We start from the raw sequence: 14,247 nt of genomic DNA, 5'->3' as shown, positions 1-14,247 counted from the left end.
CCCCCTGCGCGAGACACCTAGCCCCGCCCCCGGGCCCGGACCGCGAGAAACCGCGAGCTCCGCCTCCTCGAGGCTGGGCCACCTAGCTTTCCTGCACTCTCCTGGGAGCGCGACTTGGCAGCCCGCAGGCCTCCGGCGACTTCCAAGAGGAAGACGGGTCAGGGGCTGGGAGTGGGGCGATTGAGGGTTCCAGCGGCGACTGCACGCCCAAGCAGGGAACGGGCGCGGGATGCACACGTACCCCACGCGCGGCCCCTGCGACCACGGGAAGGGAGAGCGGGAAGCCGGCTACGGGAAGAGGCGGTAGGTAGGAGCGAGGCAAGGCGCCGTTTGTCTCCTTCTGCTTGCCGTAGGAAGTGGACCGGCCTGGCCCGTGGAGCGGAATCGTCGCTTTCCCAAACCTTAGAGTCGCCCCACCCCTTCCTTGGCAAGGCCCGTTACTCAAGCCCCGGGATAGCCACCGCTGTAGAGAGTAGGTCTAGGATTGTCGTACGTTACCGGCTGACTTCTGTGGCCGCGGTGGGAACCCTTTGTCGGAGGGAAATTGGATCGTTTTTTCCCCTCACCCTTAGCTTTCGAGAACGTGACCGTGAGGCCACTGGACCTTAGGGAAAGAACTTAAGCATCGCGGAAGACCCACGCTAGTGTACGTGGATTTTCTGTAGGAGCGCGGCGGGAGAGAAGAACGTGAGCGGAATTTGAGGTCCGGTTTCAGTTTCTGCGATGTGCCAAATGCGGTGCTACGTTGTCTTATTTAGTCTTCACAACAGTTAGGCAAGTCGACCAGACAAATGTACCTTTTTCAGGAAACCCAGTTTTATTGTGCTGAATCGCAGTAGGTTTTCTTTTATTGGAGCCATGCAAAGAGGGCAACCGCATCCATTAATTTAAGAACGTAGGTAAACTATCTCTGAACCAAAAAGGAGGAGTGATACGGATTATATTTGTTCCCAGCCTTTTAGGTTGCATCGAATAATTTAAAATGAGTCATCATTTACCCCTACTTATTCTCCACCACGACTAACCAGTTCACACTCCTTCGCTAACATGTTCCCTTCCCTCCCTGAGTATTCACATTCATTCATTCACCGTATTCTGTGTCATCCTGCCCAGAATATGTTCCCTCCCAGATCGCCAAGCACTTGGATTATTGCGGTTCCCCGTCATGCTGTACAGTCGCCCCCTTCAGTACATTCAACATATGCCTACCAATTGTCAGATTGTGCTGCCAAGAGATTGTATAGCTGCCAATAAGCATCCTAAAATACTTCATTTTTTTAGGCATCTGGCGTTTTACCCTCCAAAAAAAGCCATCCTATGTCAATTATTTTTCAAAATCTTTCTCATCTAACTGCTGATCTGGGCATCCTGTTACTCCCCAGGGGTGTGGTGAGGTAAAAGAAAAGTAGGAGTCATATCCTAGTTTCCCTTCTGCCACTATTTGTGTGACCTTGGGAAAATCACTTTACTTCTGGATTCTACTTTTCTTAACTGTAAAATGGGGTGCGAACTAGATGTCTGAGAGCCAACATGTCACTAAATGTGTGGATCTGAGGAGTTTCTATGTAAGCACTAAGTTACACATACATAGGATACTATCAATATCACAGACTCAGAATTTTTGTAGTTTGTTTTTCTGTGTTTTGGGGGGGTTATTTTTTGGGTTTTTTACCATTCCACTGGTTTTTTCTTATGTCCTACTCTGCCCCGATGTCTTTTTTTAAGCTTACATTTAGTATTTTTTAATTAAAGCTGGGTGAGTGCTCCCTTTGGCAGCACACAAAAATGGAATGATAAAAGTTTGGTATGGCCCCTGTGCAAGGATGATGTGCAAATTTATGAAGTGTTCCATGTTTTTAAACTAATGTAACATTGGTTGTCAACTGTACTTAAAAAATATATAAGCTAGCTAACTAAGCACATGCATTCATTACCTCTTCTTCCTGAGACCCCATTAAAATGCTAATAAAGGAATTTAAAAATGATACAAATTCATACATCATAGAAAATGAGAATGAGACTACCAAAATATTTTTTTTTAATTTTACACACAAAGTTAGTGCAGTCTGACTAAACAAAATGAAAGAAACTGTAATGCAGAATAGGTCCAGGAGGTGCTACAGCCAACAGGGAGATTAAATAGAGATCTCTGTAAAGAACAAAAGAATCCTCCCTTATCTCAGATACAGTACAGTAACTAGGCATTTATCCCAGGCTAAAAATCAAGAGTTCTCATAATCTCTGGGGAGGAGTTGGGCAGCTGTTTGAACATTTAATGACTAAAGCAGTCTTCATTCTGGCACAATAGCTAATTTTCTACCCACTCCCCCTTGAGTGAAGTTGTGCAAATTGGCAAGACCTTCCCAACTTCACAAGCTTCCTAATCACACTTCCAATTACCTCATCTTAAACATGAACAGACAACCAAGGATTCAATAATTAGATATTTAAAAGAAGTCTCCAACTTAGGGGGCTGGGGGAAGGGGAGAAAGATAAACAGAGAATGGCCATAGAAGAAATAGAGAAACTTCAGAGAACTTTAAAAATAATAATTGGGATGCTTATAGACTTTTATTACACCCACGAAACAAGAATAGTACACTCAGATGAAGTAAGAATCCAAGAGTAAAAAGTAGGTCTTAAACTTAGAAATAAGAAATTGCCAAAGTTATAGATTCACTTGAAGTGTTAAAAGATTAAGCCCATGGAATATATTTAAATAGAAAAAAATGCATAGAGAGGGAAATTGCAAGAGAAAATATAAAAGTAAGGATTCAATGGGACTGATATTACAAGAAAAAGAGAAAACGTAAATCAAGATGGAAAATTACTCAAAAAGAGTGGAAGAAAATTTTCCAGAGCTTAAAGTGTCTGCTAGTGCAGAGCAAAAACAAAGAAAAAACAATCTTGTAAATGTTAGAAATGCAAAGACAGGGGCGCCTGGGTGGCTCAGTCGGTTAAGCATTCGGCTTCAACTCAGGTCACGATCTCACGGTGTGTGGGTTCGAGCCCCGCGTTGGGCTCTGCCGACAACTAGCTCAGAGCCTGGAGCCTGCTTCAGATTCTGTGTCTCCCTCTCTCTCTGACCCTCCTCTGCTCGCACTGTCTCTGTCTCTCAAAAATAAAATAAAAACCATAAAAAAAGATTTAAAAAAAATAAATGCAAAGACAAAGAAAAGATCCTAAATTTCCAAAGAGAAAAAAATAGTTACCAATAAAAGAACAAGAATCAAGCTTATATTAGAATTCTTATCAGCAACACTATAAGAAAACAGACTTTCAAGTTTCTGAGGGAGAAATTTCTTGACCTCAAACCCTAAGAAAAAAATTTAATTTTCAAAAAAGCTCCACTCTTACCTGAATTATCATTAAGTAAAAGAACAGAATGAAAACATTTTTAGATAAGCAGAGACTCACAAAGTTAAACTCCCACATACCCTTTTTTACAAAAAATAATCAAAATATCACCTGCCTTTTTTCTTATTTCCAAAAACTAACAAGCTAATCCTAAAATTTACATGGAAACGTAAGGGACTCAGGACAGCCAAAAACATCCTTAAAAATTTTTTTGATCAGGGGCTCCTGGGTGGCTCAGTCGGTTAAGCATCCGACTTCAGCTCAGGTCATGGGTTCAAGCCCCGCATTGCACTCTGTGTTGACAGCTCAGATCCTGGAACCTGCTTCAAATTCTGTGTCTCCCTCTCTTTCTCCTGCTCAATGCTCTGTCTCTTAAAAATAAATAAATGGTAAAAACAAAAAAATTTAAGAGGTAATTTAAATAAGATCATAAGAGTGAAACCCTAACCCAATAGAACTGATGTCCTTGTAAGAAGAGGAAGAGACATGTGGGGCATAACACAGAGAAAAGGCCACACAAAGACACAACCAAAAGATGGTCATCTGCAAGCCAACCGAACATACTAACACCTTGATCTTAGACATTCACCTTTCAGAACCATGAGAAAGAAATTTTTGTTTAAGCTACAGCCCATGATGTTTTGTTATGGTATCTTAACCAGACTAATAGAGATTTTGATACTGAGAAGTGGAATTTTGCTGCAACAAATACCTAAAAAATGTGGAAGTGGTTTTGGAATTGGATTATTAATAGAGGCTAGGAGAATTTTGAGGTGCCTGTTAGAAAAAGCCTAGATTGCCTTGAAGAGAGACTGTTAGTACAAAAATGGATGTTAAAGGTGATTCTGGTGAGATCTGGGGCAGAAATGAGGAACATGTTACTGAAAACTGGAAGAAAGCTGACCCTTATAAGATGGCAAAGAAATGGGGCAAATTGTGTTCTAGCATTTTGTGGAAAGTAGATTTTAAAAGTAGTAAAAGTTGATGGTGCATCTGGGTGGCTCAGTTGGTTAAGCCTCTGACTTCAGCTCAAGTCATGATCTCACTGCTCACAACTTCACGAGTTCCAGCCACGTATCCAGCTATGTGCTGACAGCTTGGAGCCTGGAGCCTACTTCAGATTGTCTCCACCCTTCTAGTGCGCTCGCTCTCTCTCACTCTCTCTCTCTCTCTCTCTCAAATTAAAAAAAAATGTAATGACATGGTGTAAAGCATGTTATAGAGGAATCCTACACTAAAGTTAAACCTTAACTAAAGTTGGGGGCGCCTGGGTGGCTCAGTCGGTTAAGCGACCGGCTTCGGCTCGGGTCATGATCTCACGGTTCGTGGGTTCGAGCCCCGCATCCATCTCTGTGCTGCTAGCTAGCTCAGAGCCTGGAGCCTGCTTTGGATTCTGTGTCTCCCTCTCTCTCTGACCCTCCCCTGCTCGCACTGTCTCTCTCTGTCTCCCAAAAATAAATAAAAAACATTAAAAAAAAAACCTTAACTAAAGTTGAATATTTCTAAGCAAAGTGTTAAAGATGCAATCACATTTCTTCTTACTACTTATAGGAAAATCCAGGAGGCGAGAAATAAATAGAAGGAATTATTAAACAAAACGTAACCAAAATGAAGATTTGGAAAATTCTTAGTCTATCTGTGGTATTTTGATTTATATTTGGTCATTCAGAGGACCAAAAAATATTTCTCAAATATGTTCAGTCTTTGCCCACTCTTCCTGGCTCACAGTTCCCAAAACCCCTGGAATTTCCTGAACAATAAAAGCAATGGGAACATCTTTTGTCATAATACTCAGTCTCCTGTCTTCAGTTCCTGAAATCACTTCAGAGACATAAAGGTGAAATAGGTGTCTTGTAATTCATAACAAGCCCCTTTCCATCACAACTGAGATTATGTTAATGAGGTGACTTTTGGAAATCACCTAAGGATGGGAGCTGGTTACCCGGGGAACCAAACAGGAATAGAGGTTTTGGAACTTTCAGTCCCCCCACCAACCTCCAGCTCTTGGGAAGGGAGAGGTGCTGGAGTTTGAATAAATTACCAATGGCCAATGATTTAATCAATCTTGCCTGCATAATGAGGCCCCCATCAAAACACCAAAAGGATGAGATTGGAGAGCTTCTGGGATGGTGACCACATGGAGGTATGGGTAAAGTGATGCCCCTGGAGGGGGAGCGCATGGAAGCTCTGTGTTCTTTTGCCTTATTTTTACCTTGCTCAAAGCCTCTCTTCCATCTGGCTGTTCCTGAATTATATCCTTTTATAATAAACCAGTAATCTACAAAGAAAAATGTATCTCTGAGTTTTTTGAGCCACTCTAGCAAGGTAATCAATCCCAAGAAGAGGGGCATGGGAACCTCTGATTTACAGCCAGTTAGCCAGACACATAGGTAATAACATAGGCTTGCATCTGGCATATGAAGGAGCAGGGAAGAGAGGTGGGTGAAAGCACTCTTGTAGGACTGAGTCCACAACCTATGGGATCTGATACTGTCTCTGAGTAGATACTGTCAGAATTGATTTGAATTGTAAGATATCCAGCTGGTATCCGGAGAATTACTCCTTGATGATGTAGGGAAACCCACCTCCCTCCCACAAGTTGGAATTGGGTGCAATACCCAGTTACTATCCATATTGCAAATAAGAAAAGGTATATTTTGAAGAGCACACCAAGGGTGTGGCTGGAAAATCATTTGATAAAGAGATCATAGGTGTTGTAGAGTCCAAGGACAGGCTGCCCTAACACGGGCCACTTTGGCATTGAACGTTATTTTGAACTAAAAACAAAACCCAGCAGATTCAGAAAAAGAGCCTTTTACCTCCCCCTCAACTGCCTCTTTGTAGTAGGAAGAGAGCTTTTAATAGAGATTCCTCTCTACCTTAGAAACTTATCTACATAATAGAGTAACCTTGGTTTTCCAGACATCTTTCACCTTTCTCCTTTGTATCCTCAGATACTTTTTAGCTCATATAAGTATCATGTTGCCTGAATGTCTTTGGAATTTCCATGTCTATGTGGATTCCCTGTATTACGCAATTAAATTTGATTTTCTCTTGTTAATCTGTCTCATATCAATTTGATTCTTAGTCCAGCTAGAACGACCTTGAAGGCAGAGAAAAAATTCTTTCTCCCCATAGTGAATTCCCCTGGAAATAAAGGGGATAGACTCAACAAAATAAAGGAATCTTGTCAGATTTCTGGGATTCTACAGGACAAAACAATAGAGCTCTCTGGATGCCAGTTCCCATTACACTTTAAGAAAAGGGAGGAATAGGGACGCTTGGGTGGCTCAGTCAATTAAGCCTCCAACTTCAGCTCAGGTCAGATCTCACATTCCTGGGTTCAAGCCCCGCGTCAGGCTCTGTGCTGACAGCTAGCTCAAGAGCCTGGAGCCTGCTTCCAGTTCTGTGTTTCCTTCTCTCTCTCTCTGCCCCTCCCCCTCTCATGCTCTGTCTCTCTGTATCAAAAATAAATAAAACATTAAAAAAAAAAGGGAGGAATAACACCAAAAGCTATTCAGAAATCAGCTGGGCTATCACTCCTACCACAAGCCCAGAGGATACAGGTCTTTGGAGGCAAGACTGTATCTTTGGTTTTAGTGGGTCAGACTGCTACCAACCAATTAGAAACAAAGCCACTGCCCTGGACCAAGAGGATAATGCTGCTACCCTCTTAGTCCCAAAGGGCGAAGCACTGAACCAAAAAAGACTACTTTGAGCCTTAAAATCTAATGGAATTTGCCTTGCTAAATTTTGGACTTCCTTTGGACCCACCCCCTTTTCTTCTGATTTCATTCTTTTTAAGTGGGAATTTCTAAAGCCACCTGGGTTGCTTAGTCAGTTAAGCCTCTGACTTTGGATCAGGTCATGATCTCATGGTTCATGGGGTTGAGCCCCACGTCAGACTCTGTGCTGACAGCCTGAAGCCTAGAGCCTGGTTCAGATTCTGCATCTCCCTCTCTGTCTGCTCCTTCCCCACCGGTGTTCTGTCTGTATCTCAAATATAAAAAAACATTTTAAAAAAATTTTTTAAGGAGCACCTGGGTGGCTCAGTCAGTTAAGCATCTGACTTTGGCTCAGGTCATGATCTCACAGTTTGTGGGTTCGTGCCTCACATCGGGCTCTATGCTGACAGCTCAGAGCCTGGAGCCTGCTTCGGATTCTGTGTCTCCCTCTCTGCTCATCCTCTGCTCATGCTCTGTCTCTGTCTCTCAAAATAAATAAATGTTTAAAACAAAAAAAAATTTTTTTGAATAATTTAATAAAACAAAATGGGAATGTCTATCCATGCCTATCTCACCACTATGTCTTGGAAGCACATAATTTGTCTCACAGGCTCACAGCTGAAAGGAGAATTTTGCCCCAGGATAAATCATATTTCAGGTCTTATCCATAACTGATTTAGATGAGGCTTTGGACATAGATTTGATTCCAAAAGTGTTAAGAATCTGTGATTGGGAGTGAGTGTCCTTTCCATGTGAGAAGGATATAAGTTTTGGGTGCCCAGAAGGCAGATTGTTTGGACTGAACTCTGTTCTCCTAATTAGTTATATGTGGAACCCTTACCCTACAAGGTGGCTGTATTTGGAGACAGAGCCTTTTATTTATGTTATTTTTTAAGGTTTATTTTTGAGAGAGAGAGCATGGGGAAGGGGCAGAGAGAGAGGAGGACAGAGAATCTGAAGTGGACCCCACACTGATACCAGCTAGCCTGATGCAGAGCCCAAGGCAGGGTGCAATGTGGGGCCCAAATTCACAGAACCACGAGATTATGACCTGAGTCAAAATCAAGAGCCGGACACTTAACCGACTGAGCCACCTAGGCCCCCCTGGAGACAGAGCCTTTTAAAAAATGATAAAGCTTAGGGGTGCCTGGGTGGCTCAGTCGGTTAAGCATCCAGCTCATGGTTCGTGGGTTCGAACCCTGCATCAGGCTCTGTGCTGACAGCTAGCTCAGAGCCTGGAGCCTGCTTCGGATTCTGGGTTTCCCTCTCTGACCCTCCCCTGCTCATGATCTGTCTCTCTCTGTCTCTCAAAAATAATTAAAAAACATTAAAAATTTTTTTTAAATAAAAAATGATAAAGGTTAAATGAGGTTATATCTAGTCTATGAAATTTTGTTATGGCAGTCCTAGTAGACTTACTTGGACACTATCAGAAAAGTGAAAAGACAACACACAAAATAGGAAAAATTTTTGCAAACCATCTGATTATTATAGCCAGAATATATAAATAACTCTTAAAATTCAACAATAAAAATACAACCCCGTTAAAAAATGGGTACAAAATGTGAACAAATATTTCTCTAAAGAAGATATACAAATAGCCAAAAATCACATGAAAGAACACTCAACATAATTAGTCATTAGGGAAATGCAAATTAAAATCATAATGAGATACCACTTCACACCCACTAGGATGGCTATAATAATTTTTTTAAAGACATATAGTAACAAGTGTTAGTGAGGATGTAGAGAAATCAGAACCCTCATACCTTCCTGGTGGGGAACACAAAATGCCATAGTCACTTTGTAAGGAACATTCTGGCACTTCCTTGAAAAGTTAAACATAGAGTTCTGATAAGACCCAGCAATTCCACTCCCAGGTATATACCCAAGAGGTTAAAACATGTCCACACAAAACACAAAAATTTATATAAGAATGTAATAGCAGCATTATTCATAATAGCTGAACAGTGGGAAATAAATAATTAGATTTTTAATAAATTCCTGGCTTGCAAGAAAACAAAGAATTGTCCTCAAATACTCAGTGCCTTATGAATAACAAATATTTATTTCTCAGTTGGAAATTGACAGCTGGAGGGAGGGGCAGTTCAGCTGCTGTGGCCCTGATCTAAGTGCAAGACAAATTCAAGTCAGTCTCACGTGTCTCCCATCCAAGGATTGAGACATGAGGAACACTAGTCACCTTCGTTATATTTTCCTCATGTTGGAAGGCAGCACGCAAGAGGCTAAGCCACAGAAATTTCTTAGAAGGGGCTCCTGGAGCCTGCTTCAGCTACTGTGTCTCCCTCTCTCTCTGCCCCTCCCCCACTTGCACTCTGTCTCTTTCTCTCTCTCAAAAATAAATGAACATTAAAAAACAAAACAAAACTCTGAAGCCTGCACTCAGATATGTCATATGTCCTGCCTCCTCACATTTTATTACCCAAAGGAAAAGCAAATCCCATGACCAGATTCAACACAACTGTTGAAAAAGTATACTCCTCGTGGAGTAGAATTGGGGAAGAGGGAAGGAAAAAGACATGACCTTACTTTTAAAGAAAATTTCCTAAAAATTCTGCATATCCTTTCGCTTATCTCCCATGGCAAAAACTCCCTACATGATCATTCTTTGCTCGAGGACAAACTGGAAATAAAGCCTTTATTGTGGATGGTCATGAACCCATCAAAATTAAGAAGTTCTATTACTAAAACAAGGAGAAAATGGCTAGTGAGCGAAAACTATCACTCTCTGGCACAGACCTTTACCCAGAAAGCAGCACAAAGACACAAGGAGATGAAAATATGACATGCTAAAAAAAATATATATATGACATGCTAAGGACATGAAGATTGAAAAGGCAGTTTCCTAATTTAAATCTATTTAGAGTCCCCATAGGAAAATCAAGAGAATGGAGGTGAGCTTATATGCATGTAATGGGTGAGGACTTTCCATTTGGATAAAAGTTATAAATCCATACATCAGAGGTCACTAAAAATACTAAGTAAGAAGAAATTCAAACTAGAATATTGAATGAAACTGACAACATAGGAGACAACACTTTTTTGTTTGCTTGTTGGTTTGTTTGTTTGTTTTGGACAACTTCTCTTAAAATCAGTTGCAGTATTTTCCTACAGCAGCCATAACACAGTGCCACAGACTGGGTGGCTTAATACAAATTTATTGTCTCATGGTTCTGGAGTCTAGAAGTCCAAAATCCAGGTGTCAGCAGAGTCATGCTTCCTTTGGTGGGGAAAAGCCTTCCTTGCTTCTTCCTAGTTTCTGAGGATTTGTAGCAAACCTTGTCAGTCCTCGGCTTGCAACTGCAGCACCTCCATCTCTGCCTCCAACATCATTGATATCTCTTCATATGTCTGTGTTTCTTCTCCTCTCCTAGAAGGACACCAGCCATATTGGATTAATGACTTCTCCAATATAACCTTATCTTAATCATTTCTATCTGCAATTGCCTTATTTCAAAATAAGGTCCTATTCTTAGGTACTGGGGTTTAGGGCTTTAACATATCTTTTGGAGTCATACAATTCAACCCATAACATCAGACAAATAAAAGATCAACTTACTTACAAAGGCACAGTAATTAGGAGTGCCTGGGTGGCTCAGTCAGTTGAGCTTCTGGCATCAGCTCAGGTCATGATCTCACGGTTCTTCACGGTTTCGAACTCCATGTCAGGCTCTGTACTGACAGCTAGCTCAGAGCCTGGAGTCTGCTTCAGATTCTGTGTCTTCCTCTCTCTCTGACCCTCCCCTGCTCGTGCTATCTCTCTCTGTCTCTCAAAAATAAATTAAAAAAACATTTTAAAAAATCAAAGGCACAATAATTAGAGTGACAGCAGACTTGTTAACACAAAAGGGAAGCCAGAAGACAGAATAATATCTTCAAGTGCTGAGATACACTTGGAATTGTGTACCCAGTACCACTATTTTACAGGACCAACAACAAAATAGAGACATTTCCAATAAACAAAAGCACAGGGTTTATTACTAATTGATCTTCACTAAAGGAAAATGTAAATGATACTTCAGAAAAAAAATAATCCTAGGGGTGCCTACGTGACTCAGTCAGTTGGGCATCCAACTCTTGATTTCAGCTCAGGCCATGCTTTTCCAGTTCAAGGAATAGAGCCTCAAGTTGGGTTCCATGCTGACAGTGTAGAGCACGCTTGGGATTCTCTCTCTCCCATTCTCTCTCTCTGCCCCACCCCTGCTCATGCACATGTGCTTGCTCCCTCTCTTTCTCTCTCTCTCTCTCAAAATAAATAAAAACATTTTTAAAAAGAAAACAAATCCTAGAAAAAGTTCTGGAAGACAGGAGTATGGTGATCAAAGAAATTAGTGAACATGTGGAAATATCTAAAACTACATAGTTTATAACTTCCCAGAACTGATTGAAGAAGAAATAGTAAGCCTGAAAATTTCTATATTAAAAACTCTTGCATTTAAAATAAAAAGTCCAGAAGGCTTTACAAATCAGCTCTACAAAATACTTAAAGAACAAATAATTTTAAACTTATTTTCAACTCTTCTAGAGAATTTATAAAAAATAGTTAGAAAATGCCCCAGTCCAACTCATTTAATGAAGTTAATAAAGCATTAATACCAAAGCCAGACAAGGACAGTATAAGAACATTAAGTTATAGAGCATTAATACTCTCGAATAATGGTGCAAAAATAAGAAGTTAGTAGCAAACCAAACGAAACAATGTATTTAAAAGACAATGTATTATAACTAGGTTGGGCTTACCCAAGTGTACTATTGTGGTTTAATGTTAGAAAATGTAATTTGCTACATTAAGATATTAAAGAAAGGAGCACCTGGGTGGCTCAGTCGGTTAAGTGACCGACTTCAGCACAGGTCATGATCTCACAGTTCCTGGGTTCGAGCCCCACATCAGACTCTGCTGACAGTTCAGATCCTGGAGCCTGCTTCAGATTCCATGTCTCCCTCTCTCTCTGACCCTCCCCCACTCATGCTCTGTTTCTCTCTGTCTCAATAATAAATTTAAAAAAATGTTAAGATATTAAAGAAAAAATTATATCAATAGATTCACACACAAAAAAATTTTTATAAAATCCAGTGCCATTTTTGATAAAAACTCTTGCTAAACACCTCATGTCCTAGCCACACACCCTGTTACTAGGGGCCAAGGCCTGGGAAGCTGTGGAGTGTGGTGGCTGTGGGCGCCCTCCACTCTGCCCCCAACTGGCCTCAGTTCCCAGCCTGGCCAGCCTGCTGTAATTACAGAGATTAGGAAGTGGCTGCCTGAACTGTTTTCCAAAGGATAAACATTATAAAGCCTTGAATGGCAGCCTCCCAAGAAAATCCTCCTGGTTTGGGAGGAACACAGCTGCCAGCCACAAGTAATGCTGCTGCTCAGGAACCATCCGCGAAGCAAGCTCCTCCTCAGAAGGCTTTGCGTGGGTTTCGTGCAGTGATGGGGAAGCTGCAAACCCAAACACAGTGCTTATATATACAGCAGGCTCGAGGGAATTATGGGAGAGAATTCAAACTAAAGCTTGTCAGTAGTAGAGCCCAGCCCACGTGGATACTAACTGTCCCTCTTGTTGCTGCTCTGAATTCGTACCTGTGTGTCTGGAGGGAAGATCAGACAGTTGTGGCCTAGAAGTGGAAAACTAGAAATGTGGTGAAAAGGTTCAGAGGACATTAAGGAGGAATCACTAAGATAGCCTGTGTTCACAAACCAAGCCAGGTCTTCTGCGCCTCTCCTGACAGGATGGTCCTGATGTAGGGCTCGGATGGTGCCCCACGACCAAGGCAGTGGTTCTCTGGCCATGCTGTGGTGCTCACTGGATTGGTTGAGAGTCCAGACTCATCACACCTGTGCACTGGCTCTCAGGAGAACACCCTACTTCTAGATGTTGGGACAAGACAATGTTCAGAGAGAGCTTCCACCTCCAAGGACCTAGTCACAGACCTGTGCTAGGTCCTCCAAAAATCATATATATTACAGACTTCTGAAGATAAAACCATTAGATTGCAGGATAGTCAGGGGCTACAGGTAGCTCATATATTTCCTGCAAAGAAGCATATTCAAATCTACTGCAAGGCGAGTGAGGACAGACACAGGTATAGATCCCACAGCAACAGCTTTGGAAGGCAAGGCTGTGAAGCTACACTGTGGGACCTAAGGCAGATGCAGAACAGAATGTGTGAATATAAGGGGCATTTCCAAACTGGCATACTGTGTCTTTCCACCAAGACCATTGCCCGTGATGCCTATCTGCTACCTCAACACATGACTGCAAAGTGAAGATTTGGAACCAATATACAGGAGCCTGCCTATTTACCTTGTCCCTGGATGGATCAAGACCTTTGAGGGGCACCTGGGTGGCTCAGTCGGTTAAGTGTCCTACTTTGGCTCAGGTCATGATCTTGTGGTTCGTGGGTTTGAGCCCTGTGTCAGGCTCTGTGCTGACAGCTAGCTCAGAGCCTGGAACCTGTCTTTGGATTCTGTGTCTCCCTCTCTCTCTGACCCTCCCCTGCTCATGCTGTCTCTCTCTCTCTCTCAAAAATAAAAACATTTAAAAATTTAAAAAAAAAAAGACCTTTGACTTCCCTGGCTGTTTGGCTGTTGCTGACACCGTCTCCTCACTGTATGCAAGTCTCAGCAGAGGAATTCACCTACTCAGATACATGATCATATCGACAAAAAATTCATTCAAGTTACTTCTGAACATAGCCTTATGACTATACATCCTTAACAATATATAGTTGGGCACTGGGGTGGCTCAGTCAGTTTAGCATTTAACTTCAGCTCAGGTCATGATCTCACAGCTCATGCGTTCGAGCCTTGAGTCAGTCTCTGTACTGACTGCTCAGGCCTGGAATCTGCTTCAGATTCTGTGTCTCCCTCTCTCTCTCTGCCCTTTTCCTGGCTCATACTCTCTTAAAAATAAATAAAACATTAAAATTTTTTTAAAAAATAAAAAGAGTCAGATGCTTAACCAACTGAGCCACCCAAGAGCACTTACCCCTCCTTTTAAAAGCTGGATCACATTATATTACCTTTGTGCTCAAAGCCCTTGAATGGCTTTCAATCTTGCTCATGGTAAAATCCAAATTCTTATAACAGCCTTTAATTCTTACACAATTTGGTTCTCTCCGATGCTTTGATCTTTTCTACTAC

The 14,247-nt window shown here is 41.7% G+C and overlaps 2 pseudogenes; both read left to right on the top strand.

Annotated features, from left to right (window-relative positions):
* Positions 1–1,762: 1,762 nt before the first annotated feature.
* Positions 1,763–1,858, top strand: LOC115305830 (annotated as a pseudogene).
* Positions 1,859–12,402: 10,544 nt separating this feature from the next.
* On the top strand, positions 12,403–13,808 carry LOC115305335 (annotated as a pseudogene).
* The last annotated feature ends 439 nt before the right edge of the window (positions 13,809–14,247 follow it).

This window comes from Suricata suricatta, chromosome 10 (assembly GCF_006229205.1).
Source record: "Suricata suricatta isolate VVHF042 chromosome 10, meerkat_22Aug2017_6uvM2_HiC, whole genome shotgun sequence".
NCBI classification, from domain to species: Eukaryota; Metazoa; Chordata; class Mammalia; order Carnivora; family Herpestidae; genus Suricata; species Suricata suricatta.
Note: the sequence above shows the minus strand (reverse complement) of the source record. Positions and strands in the feature narration are given on the sequence as shown.